The following is a 15,914-nucleotide window of genomic DNA, read 5'->3' as shown; positions in this document are numbered from 1 at the left end:
GAAGAAGAACATGTGAACCGAGAAAGAAGGTCAAAGAAAAAACTTGATAAATCAGTTGAACGAAAGACAAGTCCTAAACCTTTAAATGCACTACTTTTGGAAAGAGAGATAAGGTCGAAGAGGCAATTTGATAGAGTTCCAATTGTAAAACATTTAAAGAATAAGGGAATTGATGAATCTGTAAAAGAGGAACAAGAAGATAATGCTAGAAAAACAAATAAGGAATACCCACCTGGTTTAAGATACCTTCCAACCAGAATGAAATGTGATAACATCACTACAGCTGTTATGGGAATGTCGCCGGAACAGAAACAAGCAATCTTGAAAATGGGTTTTGGATCAATTCTACAAGTGAATATTACAAGTTATTCGGGACAACTAAGCTACTATCTTTTAGATGTGTATGATGTAGATAGTAAAAGACTTGTCCTACAAAACTTTGTTATTGAGATAACAGAACAAACAGTGCATGATATGACGAGGTTGCCAATTGGTGGAGAAGACATCAATGAGTTACCATTGTGTGATAAGGGAAATGAAATTCTGGAAAATGGAGGGGACAATATATATATATATATATATATATATATATATATATATATATATATATATATATGATAAGTTCAATGGCAAGGAGTATTTAAGAAGCATTCAAGCTATATATATATATATATATATATATATATATATATATATATATATATATATATATATATATATATATATGATAAGTTCAATGGCGAGGAGTATTTAAGAAGCATTCCAGCTACAACAAAGGATAGTTTGATGTTTAGGCTGAATTTTTTGACACTTTTTGTTAACAATTTCATAGAGTCAATGTCGATGGGAACAAATCAAATAAAAATGGTAAGGAAGTTGGTATTGGTAGAAGACTTTTCAAAGTTAAATTGGTGTAAATATATGCTTTATTGTTTGGGATCTAGAAAAAAACTATGGAAAAGGGATGACAAATCAAGCTACTATAGTGGGCCTATTACACTCCTGATTGTAAGTTTGAAATAGTTTTATATGAAAATATATATTTGCTATTGATTTATTATTGATGTATTGATTAAGTTAATGTTTTTTTTACAGTTGGTGTACGTGTATAACATGAAGTATTCTATCAAGTTAGACAAAAGGCTTCCTTTTATTGGGCATATTAATGGTGCTAAATTATTAGAGATCCAACGATTGGAAATTAGTTTGGGAAGGTTCGAGAGGCAATTTTGGGATGACCATGATGATGTCGATATGGCATATGAAACAGGATGTGAAGAACAACAAATGCTAAGCTTTAAGATGGATTTTGGAGATGAGGGGGTAATATTATGGTAGACTATAAATTACATATTCTGAAATTAATATTTAATTGTATATTCTTGTAGAATATAAAGTACATATTCTTGTAATGGTATCAATAATTAATTATATGTATTGCAGGCATACGCTGCTGTTATAGAGCATAGTTATATGGTAATACTAACAGAAAAAAGTACTATGGAGGTTGCGTTGAAGGATGGTTTGGAAAAATTCCCTCATAGTGTGGTGTTGCATGAGTGGATCGAGAAAATAAATGAGCTTTTCAAGGAAGTGCATGAAGGGGCAAGTAAAAAAAAGTGCATGAGCCTGAGTGCTTTAATGAGTTGAATAAGAATGATATAGGTGATGGCGGTGAAGGAAATAGTTCACCTGTTAGAGGATTGATACTTACTGAAGTTAATATAGAAAAAGAAGTCAACTATACTAAACCTGTCGATACGAATTCTTTAACAATGACTCAGTTTCATCGACTTCCAGGGGTGAATGAGGAAATGATTAAGTTGTTGGATGAAACTGAGTTACAGGTGTATAGAAGGAGAAAACTAATGTCAGGAATCAGTGGGGATAATGTGGTGGGAAGAAATATAGGAGAAGCTGTTGATAATGCTGCAGAATATGATGATAATGACAAAAGGGAAAACGTATTCTTAAAAAGGCAAAAATATTTCATTCGCCCTATATTGAAAGAATTGTTAAGGTTGGGGAGAAATTGACTAAGGATGAAACAAGGATATGCAATTCCGTTTTTGCATCTAAAAGAAAGGATGAGTTCGTGTGTGTGTATATATATATATATATATATATATATATATATATATATATATATATATGTGTGTGTGTGTGTGTGTGTATGTGTGTGTGTGTCACCTATTATATTTCTATAATTTTGAATTGAATGTATTTCGATTGATTTTATACAAATTTTTGTCACATGGATGAGATTTGGAACATTGGAACAGGTCATTTGCTGCACCAGGGGTTTTCATATCAATTCAATCGGAATGTTTTTGCTTTCTAAAATAATTGATTGTTGGGCTGCGTTTTTAAATAAAATGGAGAACTACAAGAATGAATCATCGCTTTCGAGATTTTTCTTCGATACAACTATTGTGGTATGAATTTATTTTGTAAATTAATTTTAAATTCAAGTTTATTTTTGTATACTTAGTATTGTTGTTGATGTGGGTTTTTCCAGACAGAAGAGATATTAAATGAGCTAAAGTTGGAAGATATGAAATTTAGGCTTTTTGCTACTCCATTGCGAATCTACACTAAGAAATTTGATGTGAAGCCAAGTTTTAGAGATGTTGCACTTGTAAGTTTATTTAATAAATGTAATATTTGTGGCATCAATTAATATTAAATTAACTTCTTCTGTTAATGTGTACAAGGTTTTCTTCCCAATAGTTGACGATGGGAAGTATTACTTACTTATCCTTAATCTGAGATCAAGTTTGTACTACATAGCAGATCATGCGAAGAGAACAGGAACTTTGGAAAGAAAGTATGGCATGATACCAAACCTGGTGGTAAGATAATCAATGAAATTCTGATCATTACTTTTTCATTGTAAGGACTATTATAAGACTATGTTTGATGTATTTGTTGTATTTAATGACAGAAAAAACTGTTTTGCAACTACTTGACATCACAACATCATCCAATGGCAAAAGCGCTAACTTTTAAGGTGGGACGGGTGATGAACATATCTTGGCAAGTCGAAAAAGCTGGAACAGAATGTGGAATATACCTCATGAGGCATATAGAAGGTTACATGGGGGAAAATGAAGGGTGTTGGGAGTGTGGTCTTACAGGTAAAATGCCTGCAGATGTGAGTGCTACAATTAAGTTACGGACAAAATACATGGCAAGATTGTTGACAGCTGATTTCAATAAGTTCAAGAATATGATAGTTAAAGATTTTGAAGCGTTTTGTAAGCTTGATATTTTGGAACAAGATATGCTTCTTCGAGAGTCAGCTGAAAATAGGAAGAAAAAAAAAAGAAAAACAAGGGGTCGTAGGTAAGAATTTGGAGTGGTGGTTAAGTTTTTTTAAGATAAACTTTGACATGGCATGAGCTGAACTTTTTTTTGTGGTTGTTCAAAAATGACTCTGCATTATGTTAGATGTTTGAAAAAGTAGTTTGTCTATCAGAAGTTATGAAGTAATGTTAACAGTATTTAAGCTTATGTCTTATAATGGAATATTAATTTTCGTATAAAGGTTGTGTTGATGCATTGTTTAAATTCTGCGATGATGATGTTGTGCATTGTTCATATAATGGAATATTAATTTCCATATAAAGGTTGTGTTTGTCTATCAGAAGTTATGAAGTTTTTTAAAATATACTTCAAGGTGGTTGTTAATATTGTTTGTGTTGATGTATTTTTTTTTGTAGTAATGTTGTTAATATAATTCAAGATTGTGGTTAACAATGTTGTGTGACTAGACTGCTTTTTACAGTTTTCATGATGATGATACAATGTAGTAATTGTTATAATTCTGGTAGAATAGGTTATAGTTTTTTCATTTTATATTACTTAGGTGTAGATGACGATTGGATCTTCAGTATATTGTACCCTTTTTGAATATAAATATGTGTGTTTACATGTATAACACGTAAAACTCTAAAATCTAAAATTCTTTTGGAATGGTTATCTTTAGTAAATATGGAATCTTTTTCAATATACTATACCCTGTTTGGCTTTTTTTTTTTATATTTTTTTGATGCATATATAATAGTTTTATAGTGTTATTATTCTATCAGAATACGTTATAGTTTTTATAATCTGATAATTGGATGTAGATGAGAAACGTATATTTTTGGTTTCATGTACCCTTTTGGAAATTAAATATGTGTGTGTAAATGTATAATTCGTAAAAGATAAAAAAAATGTTATAAAGAATACTTGTATGTAAATTGGCTGCAGATGAAAAGTGTATGTTTATATATCAAATTTTGTTGGAATGAATAAGCTTACGTCATATATAGTCTTTTTGAAAGAGAATATTATATAATGAATTCTTGTATATAAATTGTAGACATTGTTTGTATACGATACTAAACAATAAAACATTTTTGTTAAGGTTAAAATCAATCTTAAAATGATTGAAAAAAGTTGTATATCTTGCTGTAATTAAGGTAAGTAATGAATTTATACAAATGATGGATTGATTTTTTTTATTACATTTTATGATTATTTTCAAGTTATAAGAAAAGATAGATATCGTTATATTGATTGACAACATCATCATCACTAGCAATCAAGGTGAATACTTTATTAAACGACATAAAAGATAACATTGAATGTGAATCGACAAAATTAAAATGAAATGTCATTCTACTAAAACCAATAAAAAAACAAACAAGGAACTTATTTCTGGGCATTCTTTTGAGGACAAATTCTTTTGTCATGATGAACCATCTGTTCACATGTAGCACATTTTCTCTTAGGTTTTGAGCTTTCTTTCTCAATCATCTCTTTTGTAGATTTTAATCTTTTCCCACGAATACCGCAGCCTTTGTTACGAATATCTATAGGATTATTAATGTCATCAACATCAGATACTACATCAGGACTAACCACGCCTAGAAGCTTCTTGAACTGATCTGCTCTGGTCAGTAGATCATGAGTTGGACAATCGTCTACGAATTTTTTTTTCAACTTATTCTGCTCGTCAATGTATAACTTTAATTTAGCTGCATCATTGCACAAAAAAGACACACAACGATCAACAGTTGAAAAAATATCAATAGCAGTCATGTCAGAATTAGAATCGTCAAAAGAACTATTGAAGCGTCTTTTCAGTAATTCTGTTGGAATAACATCCCTACACCAACGTTTCAAAATGTACTTTTCAGGAATTCTTTCGATGCCATAAAACTTAAACACACAGAATATGTGTCTGCATAAGATCCCTACATGTTCAAAATGCATACAAGTACATTTGAATGAACCATCTTTGGTTGAGTGTGTGACCTGGAATATGTAAGATGATTAGTGAGAATATTTAAGTTGTAAATTTTTAGTGTTTAAATGCAAATGGTAAAATAACAATTAATGTGAAAAAAATATATCGTGTATTTAGTATCCCTTATAAGACAATCGCAATTGTATTCCTCATCTTTGTCATCAAAATCGACATCATTTGTTTGCCTAATAGTTATGTTTTTTTCTCTCCAGAACAATAACTGTGTCAACATTGTTGGAAGATCTCACATTCTTTTGGAAACAATTATCTTCAGCTCTTGATATCTTTTTCTAAACCTTATAAAAAATCTTGCGTGTATATACATTTGAAGCATGAGGTTCATTCGGACTCCGGGTATTGAATTTAGGAAAAGTGGTGGCAGTATTAAAATCATTGAGAATTTGGTTATGTCATTGTCGTTCCATGACTGATTCAAATGTCATCATAAACATGACAAGATAAGAACCGGTTAATGGGGTAGTTTGAAATGACCAATTCTGACTTTCAGACAGTGATGTAGTTCGCATAAGACCAGACATTGGAATGTGCTTGAAAAATGCGGGGATCCAAGATTTTCGCAAACCATACATGGTATTCATCCAACTGTTATCAATAATTTTAAAACTCCTGCAACATCAGATGCCATACATTCTCGAACTCATGTGGTTCCAGCTTAGAATTCCAAATTATAGAGTGAAAATGCTTTCGAAATTTTTGATTGGTGGTTGCATCTTCAATTGATAAAATCTATATAAATTGATTCTGTTAGAATATGATGAAACGAAGGTAGAATATGAAAAAATAATAGTAGAATCATAACAAAAATTAAGAGTTAAAGAAATTGATTCTGTTAAAATCAATTGATTCTGTCAGAATATGAGAAATAGGAAGAAAAAGTCATTGTATAATTATAGCAAAAATTAAGAGTTAGTTGAATTGATTCTGGTAGAATATGAGATAATGAAGGTTGATTATGAAAAAATCAATGAAGAATGATAAACAAAAATTAAGAGTTAAAGCAATTGATTCTGTTAAAGCAATTGATTTTGTTAGAATATGAGAAAATAACAAAAAAATATAAATAATAGTCGTTTTATGCATACCTTATTTGACAACTTCTTTGTTATATCCCACATACATAACCTATGATGTGCCAACGAGAAAACCTTATCTATAGCTTTTTTCAAAGCTGGATCTTGTTCAGATAAAACCAATTGATGTTGTTTTCTAAAAGCTTTCAAAAAAGTTGTAAGCAACCATTCATAAGAAACTCCATCTTCTTTACTTAAAAGTCCAGCACCAAATGTTACACATTTTTTGTGATTATCAATTCCAGTAAACGGAACAAAAACCATGTCATACCTATTTTAAAAATAAAATATTAGTTTACGTAACTGAAAATAATAAAATTCTTAGTGAAAAGTATAAAAGGTTATAAATACTTATTCATGTTGAATGTGGCATCGAGTGATACAACGTCTCCGAATGAATTGTAATTATACTTTGCTGTTTCGTCAGCCCAGAATAGAGCATTCAATCTCTTGTTCAACACTTTATACTCAAAAGTAAATGATGGGACATTTTTCTTCCTGTCATTCATCTTGTCAACAAGGAATTTCGCGTCCCTCCCACATATGTAACAATTAAGATTCCTCCTAGCATTCTTGAAATCAGAAACCAATCCACCTCGAACCGAAGGACCAACCTGAAGAGCACTATATAGTCTATGTGCTTTTACAGGACCAATGTTTTGTTTTGACAAATTATGAATGAAAATTTCTTGGGAATAATCAAGTTTTCTTTTTGAACGAGATAAGTGCATATTGCCCTTACTCAACAATTCATGATTATGTTGCTCTACAAAATCACTCACGACATATCTAAGAGTACCACGAATTATTTCTAAAACAACTTTCGCTTTACAATTCCTCCTAAATAAATCTTTCATGTTTTGAGTCTTTTCATGCTGACTGTCTAGAGTATCTACGTTACTAGTATTTGGATTACCTTCCCGATTACACACAAGATTTCTTTTTGTAATAATCCTATTTTTCATTTTTTGGACTCTTCCAAGTCTGACATCAAAACCAGATTCTAATGCATATTTTCTATACGTTGTTTCTGCTTCACCATATGAATTAAATGTTGATGAAACTTTTGGTTTGATGTCGTCTGAAACAATCGAAGTCCAATACAAGGTGCCACCAGGAGAAACATAATCATGAGTAACATGTGGTTGTCCTGCTAAAAATAACAAATACAAAATCATTCTGAATGAATTATATAAATACTATTCTCAATGAATTTTATTTTTTCTGTAAAAACTTCAATATCATAAATTGAATTTAGTACCTTCACTGAAATCAATATTAGCCTCTATGTTTTCATCAACGGAATGATTTTCGTCTTCTGCATTATTTGCGTCCTCTGTATGTTCACCAATGAAAATATTAACATTTAACATTAAACATGTTTGTTACAATATAGAATCTGAAATACAATGAAAAATTAAACAAAATATTAAAAGACACCTAAATTAGGATTACTGCTTTCTCCTATTTGAAATCCGCCATTATATAGTGTATCATTATCAGAAAAATCGAAATCTTCAATTCCATCGTCATCATCACAAGCCAAATAATGTTCCTCATAAATATGATTACTAACATCTGGTTCTTGATCTCCCATTGCTAAGAAACTCCGATAGTGTTTGTAAATGCTTTGTAAGTTGAAGAACTAAAATATTATAAACTGGCATACAAACCAGATTTTGATGAAAACCGATTCTATGCAAATTAAAAGCATTGATATTAGGGATCATTGATAAAAATAAATGATTCTGATTTGATTTTTTTCAAAAACATGATAAAGAAAAAAATATTCATAAGATATTATATTCACATTCCAAAATATAAAAAATTCCAACAGTACATTAAATTAATTACTTAACAATATTATGAACCCCTAATATTATTATGTATTTTTTTTTAAAAAGGTTGCAGAATATTTTATTAACGACATAATTCTATTAGAATGGTATATCAATATGGATTCCAAAACTCTGCATGCTATCATAATGAAATAATCCTGTCAGAATACCCTTGCGAATATGACTTATAAAACTTATCAATTTGTGTTAGCTCCAATCAATGCACACATTGAATATCATTATGTTAGAATAATAAATAGATATCACTAACAAAAAAAGTTTACAATTCCCAATTTTTAACATTATGTGTGTTGATTTTATGAAACATCAAATAAATTAAATGAAATTTATTGAACATTGTTTTTTGACATAATGTTGGAATGAAAACTGTAATGTTTTGCTCTCGTATTCTGTTGGAATGATAAACTGTATGTACATATGAAACATAAATATAGCAGAAAACACGAACATCTTATTAGTTTTAACCATAATAATTAAATAAAGCCACAAATAGAATTCATCAAACGACAACTTTATTACACTGATCTGAAACTTAATAATACCATATAATTCATCAAAAACATACTTTTATTTTACTGAAATCAAACTAAATAATAACTAACAACAACCAATTTGATGAATTTATGATAGATCTATGATTTCTTCAATCATGTTTTACATCGTCCTTTTTTCTTTACAACTTCATTCACCGGATTCTTGGGATCATTTACATTACCCAGCTCCTTCTCGGGATTTTGATCTTCATTATCCTGGAAGATTATCAGATTTCATACATATGTATATGTAAAAACAGAAAAAGTGAGTGTGGGGGACGTTTGAAACAATATCTTCGTTATCATATTCAGATGTTGGTAAATATGTAGCAATACCTGGTTCCGACTTCCAGTATGAACATCCATCGAATGTGTAAAACAAATTGATCAGCAAGTAATAGAATCGACAATTGTGATCTGTGTTTGGGGGGGACATTAGAATCGATTATATAGTAAAAAATAAAGATAACTAAATCAATCATAAATCATTGCCTAATATAAAAGGATAAGAATCAGACTAAATAAAGAATTAAAATGAAAGATTACATAATTACCCTCATGGATTAAATAAATTAATTAATAATTTGCTAAATTTTGATTGGTGCATCCATGCACACAATACTTGTTAAAAACATTTGAACCTAACTCTCTCTCTCTCTCTCTCTCTCTATATATATATATATATATATATATATATATATATATATATATATATATGTCTTCATGTTGGTAGTTATGCATGTATTCCAACTAACACAGAAGAAATTATGATTTTTGAATCTAATTCCATTAAAACCTTACACACAACAAACTTTATTAAATAGTTTCATACAATAGGTCTATATTTTCAAAAAAATATGATGTTTGCTTTTCTAGAAGAGCAACAAAATCTACTTATATGTAGGTAATGACAAATTAATCTTTGAAAACTAATTCTCTATTGCTTACTATTTATTTTCATTTATTCACCACCTAAAGGCTAAAACGCTATTGATTTCTCATTTTCACATATATTATAACAGGTAGCAAAATCCCATTTCATCCTTTCTAAGATCCCATGTTTACATGCAAAAAAAAAAGAATGTAAGTGCTCATAAATTGTTCTCTGTTTGACTGTATACCATTTAATTGTTAGTATTTTTTCGATTTATTTGTTTACTATGTTTTATTAAATGCCAGTTCCAGGGAAAATTCATGGTGTTTTTGTTCCATAGGGACCTTTTTTAATTAAGTATGGACTATTTCTATAAAACATTTCTGCACAGGACCTGTTTTGTAATCTTATTTATACAATATTAAATGAATTGAAATATCAGCAGTGATAAATGACATTTTCTTCAAACTTTTGTTTCTTTTATACATTCATATTTGAAAAAAAACATCCTCTGTTCTCATGCAGTTTATGCTGGGTTTTTTTTCAGGTAAATGAATGATGTGGTATGACTGACAACTCAATTTATCATAATCTGATACTTCCATTTTTGTGTCATCCAACTCTTCAGCTCACTTTTGATTCAGAAAGGAGAGATAAGACATTTTTTCACCTGTTCATTTTGTCTTATTATTATTTCATAACCGATATAATGATGCAATTCTTCTATAATTAGTGTATGTTCTTACCTGACAACCTCTTATAGCCTTTCTCTCTTACCATCGACATAATTGTTTATGCAATTTTGAATTACATATGGCAAATAGATTGGTGGAAGGCTATCTATATATATTGTCGTCATATGTAATAAACTCTTGAGTAGAGTTATATGTTGTTTTAATTCCAGTGTTAGTTTGCCACGTCGAATTTGTAGATTTGAATTCTGAATTTTGATTAATTATGTTTCAGAAATAATGTTTTTATAGTAATTACTCCCATTTGATTAAAAGTCAGATTTCTTCTACAAATTTGATCCTCTTTTCATTTGGGTGTCTCCTTAAAGACGAATAATTTAGGGCTTCTTTTAATTATCATTTGCAATTATAAATTCACTCCTTTTTGTTTGAAATTATAGTTTGATATCTTCTCTATACTTGAAACACATTTGATGATGGGCAAGTGGTTAATATTTTGAAATGAGATAATTATAATTATGTGTTTTCCTTTCTAAATCATTGTATATAAATCTTATGGTTTTGTATATGATAATGTCACAAAATGAAAAATGTTAAGATTCTCATAAAAACTATAAAAATTTTATAAAAATGATATTTAATCATAAACACTCATATGCATTACATTTTATTAATAAAATACTCATTTTCTAGAAAAAGATAGATATAATAACATAAAAAAAAGCATAAAAAATTAACCCCTGCATCGTGGGGGTGATACATGGTTAAACACATGGTTAAACATGGTTAAACACATTCATATGAGAACATCAAAACACATAAGTAACAACAATTAACCCCCATATCACGGGGTGATACATTAATTTCAATATGTTTACAACTTTTTGTATGTTGTTTAAAATAGGTTTTTTATTTTATTTTATTTTATTTTAAAGGACTCTTTTACATCCTATTCGTACAACTTTGTTATTTAGGAATTTCATATTTTTGTATTTTGAATGGCTCTTTAAATTATTATTATTATTTTTTTTTAAACTAGCTGAAACCACACTTCTCCCCAAAACTTTTGCATTGAAATTTTTTTGCAGCAATGCACGGAAATTAGACAGATGACGGTTGGCAACATTAGTCCCTAGTTTTCCTCTTCTTTCTCATGTACCCCTAACTATTTAATAAAAAATGTTTACTAGATCTTTTCTTTAAATTACCAATTACTCCTCAATGAAATTAGTAATTGCAAACGTGCCATATATCCTTTCTTAGTTTCTTGTTCATAACAATATCGTAATGATCTGAAACTTTATAATAAATAAAATGAACTTTATATTAAATTAAATGTTTTATATATCTTATGTATATTTAAAAATTATTAGCAATTAATAAGTATGAATAGTGATCTAAATAATTTCCTTATGAAAAAATTATGTGGTTTAGAGATGGTAATACTAAAAGGTTTAACCTAAGATATCAAGGTACAACACTTATTTTTAATTCTAAAAATTTATGAAATGATAAAAAAAGTAGGAAGTTTGAAAAAATACCAAGAAAATGGAAGTTTCATAAAATGATAACGATTTCCACAAAGAGGATCTCTGTAGAACTCGTTCAATTATGAGGAATTGGAAAAACTTTGAGATAGTGACGTGGCAGGGGTAAATTCATAAAAACACAAAGAAAATTTAACAAAATTGAAAGGGTGCTGTGAAAAAAATGTGCTTGAAATCCAAAAACTGTGTTTGAACTTGCCAAAATCGAATAAATTATATTTGAAATCGTTTGAAAAAAATTATGTTTCAAATCGAAAAAACTTACCAAAATCGTTTTTTGGCCATTTGTTATGCGAAGAACAATTCCTCAGAGGCATGTGTTTGAAAACAATTCCTCCGAGGCATGAAATTGTTCTTCGCATAACCATGACCAAAAACGATTTTGATAAGTGTCTTCTTGTTCATTTAACGAGGTTTCACCATTTCTCACAAACCATTGCTTCAATATAACAAATTAAACTATAAAACCATATTTTATAAGACAATTTCGTAGCCCCCTTTCAATTTTTTTGAGGTTTTTTTTAATGAATTTACCTTGTCATGTCACTTCCTCATAAATTTTCCAATTCCTTAGAGCTGAAGGAGTTCCGCAGAGAGCCTCTCTGTAGAACTCATGGTCATTTTTTGAAACTTCAATTTTCTTAGTCATTTTTTTTCAAACACCCCTACTTCTTTTATCATTTCACAAATTTTCCTTTTTTAATCCCATATCTTATATAATCTTATATGTAAGAAAGACCAAACAAAAAAAATAAACAAAATGGAATTGATTTTATTTGGGCAGGAAAACATTCGGGCCGAATGGCCCAAATCTCATAGTTAAAGTCTTAAAGAAGTGAACATGAGTACCGGTTGTTTCGAGAAAATATGATACACTCTTTTTTCCTGACGTTTCTTTGTTGAATTAACAGAAACTAATCCGTGCCCTTAAAGGCCTAAATTATAAAGTCTTGTTAAATGCTATGATTTGTGAGGCGTCCTTTAGTTTGAAAACTAAAAATTTCTTTCAAAACACAGTTATCTGTATTTAATCAGTCATGGAAGGGTAACTTATTTTTATTATATACATGACTTCATAATGTCGTAATTTTATTTATTCCTTTGTCTTGTATAAACCTTTATCCTCCCAAGTTACATGTTTAATCTCTTGCTTGAGTAGCAAATTACTGAAATCGTCCCTATGGTTTGGTAAAAATTGCATTTTTGGTCCCTAACTTTTTTTTTGCACTCGGATCGTCCCCGTGGTTTGATTTTGTTGCGTTTTTCGTCCTTATGGTTTGGTCAAAATTACACGTTTGGTTCCTAACTTTATGTACGTAAGGGATGAAAAACGCAACAAAATCTAACCACATGGACGATCCGAGTGCAAAAAGAAGTTAGGGACCAAACTTGCAACTTTGACCAAACCATATGGATGATTTCCGTAATTTACTCCATTCTTTTCCATTGTCCTCTTCCTAGCATTTATCCCAAATGCAGCATCAATATTTTCATATTCGTGGCAATCCTCGTAAATTTTATTCTAGTTCCATGATTTTCTCAAACCATCCCTTTTCTTTTATTGATAGAAACTACATTTACACCAAAATATTAAGCTTTTAAAAGCATTGGATATTTGGATTTTACCATGAATCAAAAAGAGATCCTTGCGTCTGTAAGTTGTCAATATAGAACCATATAAAATATGTAATGTTTGTAGCGGGCATGTTCAGTGATGGTCGAACTATTTATCATGGGATTTTCTATAGATAAGGATATATCAAATAGGAAGATAACACATTTCTTTAGACAAAATTTTCTTTATGAGTTATTCTATATTTTATTGATAATATTTCATGAGTAACAAATATTATCTATTGATATAAAAATATATTTTCATTTTTACTTGGGATTAGTCAATGTAACAGCTGATCATTACATGCAAGGATGTACTTGTGGTACAAGAGATAGAAAATAAATTTCTCTCTTCCAATAATGTGTGAATAAGTAATGGTGCTTATATCCTTATAAAGTCGTTGTATATAAAGGTATTAGATTGAATAATTCACTAAATGAATTTAGACTAAATAACCATTTTACTATTTGTATTCGAAAAAAATCAGTTTCACAATATAGGTCAATTTAAACCTCGACGAAACAAAAAGAGGGAATAGGAAAAAGGTTAGTATATTAGTACATTAATCATGTATCACTATCTAGATTTAAGTGTTTAAATCATTAAGCCCATATTTTAAAATACAGAAACCATAGATAAAAAAGTTATTACTGTACATAAAATTTTCAATATGTATATGTGCCTATTTATGTTAACATCTGATGCGAAGTCCTCGTGAAAGAAAAAACATGTGTCTTCGTTATATTTAATAAAATGGCAGTTGTTTTTGCAATAATCATCATGTTTAAAGTACGTATAGACGATTTTAGAACCTACTCTAAGGATTAAACATTTAATTTTAGCATTTAGATGAAACGATTGCCTCTTGTACCCTCTTTCCTTCTGCATGAAGCTAATCACTAAATATATGTATTAAATATTTTCTCACCTCTTTTACTATTTTGTTAAATTGTTACATGCTACTATTAATGCCACTAAATAAACACCCTTTAAACACCATGTTTAATAAGTCAATTTTATTCTCCTGTAATTATAAGAGTCAAATATTGGAAAGTGTGTAACATTAAATACTGAAAACATTGTAAAATGTGCACTTTTTCATGTTCTTTTAAATTATAAATGTTGATATCAGTTAATATATTTGATAAATAATCCAGAAAACACAGCCACCACCGATGAGTGAATCTCTACGTCGTGGTGTCAGTAATTTAGCAACAATATTTTCCTCGATCGTCGACATCTTCGGTTGTGGTCCGGGCTGATGTGGCTCGACTTCGAGGGCTTCTTTCATAGATGATATGTTCTTCAGTTTTGATCACCATTACTTGCGGTTGAGGCTTTTTTTTGGGAATTTTTCGAGAAAGTCGCTCATTAACAAATATAGTTAATTGTCCAAGATTAGCTTCGATGTTTTGGATTGATGCTTCCTTAGCAAAGTTTGCTAGTCCCTCATGAGAATTTACTGGTCTCTTAGCACTGCATCGGTCTCATCATGTCGTTTCTCCGAAGCCTTCATGAATCTAGTTAACATGGACTCTAGATCGACCTTCTTTTCAAGTGGCGGTTGCTCTTTTTGATAAAAGCCTCAGCCGTTTGCCTAAAATTTTCTTCTTTTTGCTTTTTATATTCATCATATGGCGACCACTCTTTCTTTGGTTTCCTCTAATCTTCATCATATTTGTCTCTACTAAAGTTGCATACTTGAGCCTTTTTATTCCCGTTCTCGTCCAAATGGCAATCTTTTGTCAAATGTAGACCAGTGCATCTTTCACAAGCCACACGAATAGCATGTATGAATTGGTCCATCTTAGTCATTCTTCAGTCCATAGTGTTCAACTTAGCTAAAACAGTTGCCATATCTTTAGAAGTGCCACTCCCAATTCCTTTCACTCCCATGTCTAGGATTGTGGTATTCATGCGAATGATTAGAAAACTCTTTAATCAATTCCTTAATCTCACCGGGATTTTTCTTTGTTAAAGGTCCTTAGGAATCAAGGAGTTGCCTTGTCATCATGTTCACTCCCATCATAGAAGATTGATACTTCTTGTTGCTCATTCAAATCATTTTGGGGACAGTTTCTTATTAATCCCTTGTATCTCTCCCATGCCTCGTAGAGTGACTCACCCAATTATTTCTCAAAATTTGCTATGGATTTCTTCAGTTTAGCAACTTTAGAACGTGGGCAAAAAATTTCAAGGAATTGTTCACGCATTTGCGCCCAAGTAGTGATTGCACCCGGTGGAAGTGCGTTTATCCAATCCCTAGCAGCTCCCTTAAAGGTAACAGGTAGCATTCTCCAAAAGCATCGTCTCTCTTGGAACATTCAGGATGTTGAAGTAATCAGCAATGTCATTGACTTCATCAAGGTGTTTGTAAGCATCCTCATGATCTTTCCCGGAAAATGTG

General features: G+C 30.2%; 1 non-coding gene across 1 annotated transcript; it reads left to right on the top strand.

Annotated features, from left to right (window-relative positions):
* The first annotated feature begins 15,565 nt into the window (after positions 1 to 15,565).
* LOC111907786 (small nucleolar RNA R71) lies at positions 15,566 to 15,672 on the top strand. Its single transcript, XR_002855663.1, has one exon. It is a non-coding gene; the product is annotated as a small nucleolar RNA R71 (small nucleolar RNA).
* Positions 15,673 to 15,914: the final 242 nt, after the last annotated feature.

Source organism: Lactuca sativa, chromosome 5, assembly GCF_002870075.4.
Source record: "Lactuca sativa cultivar Salinas chromosome 5, Lsat_Salinas_v11, whole genome shotgun sequence".
Lineage (NCBI taxonomy): Eukaryota > Viridiplantae > Streptophyta > Magnoliopsida > Asterales > Asteraceae > Lactuca > Lactuca sativa.
This window is presented reverse-complemented; position numbering and strand designations above follow the sequence as displayed.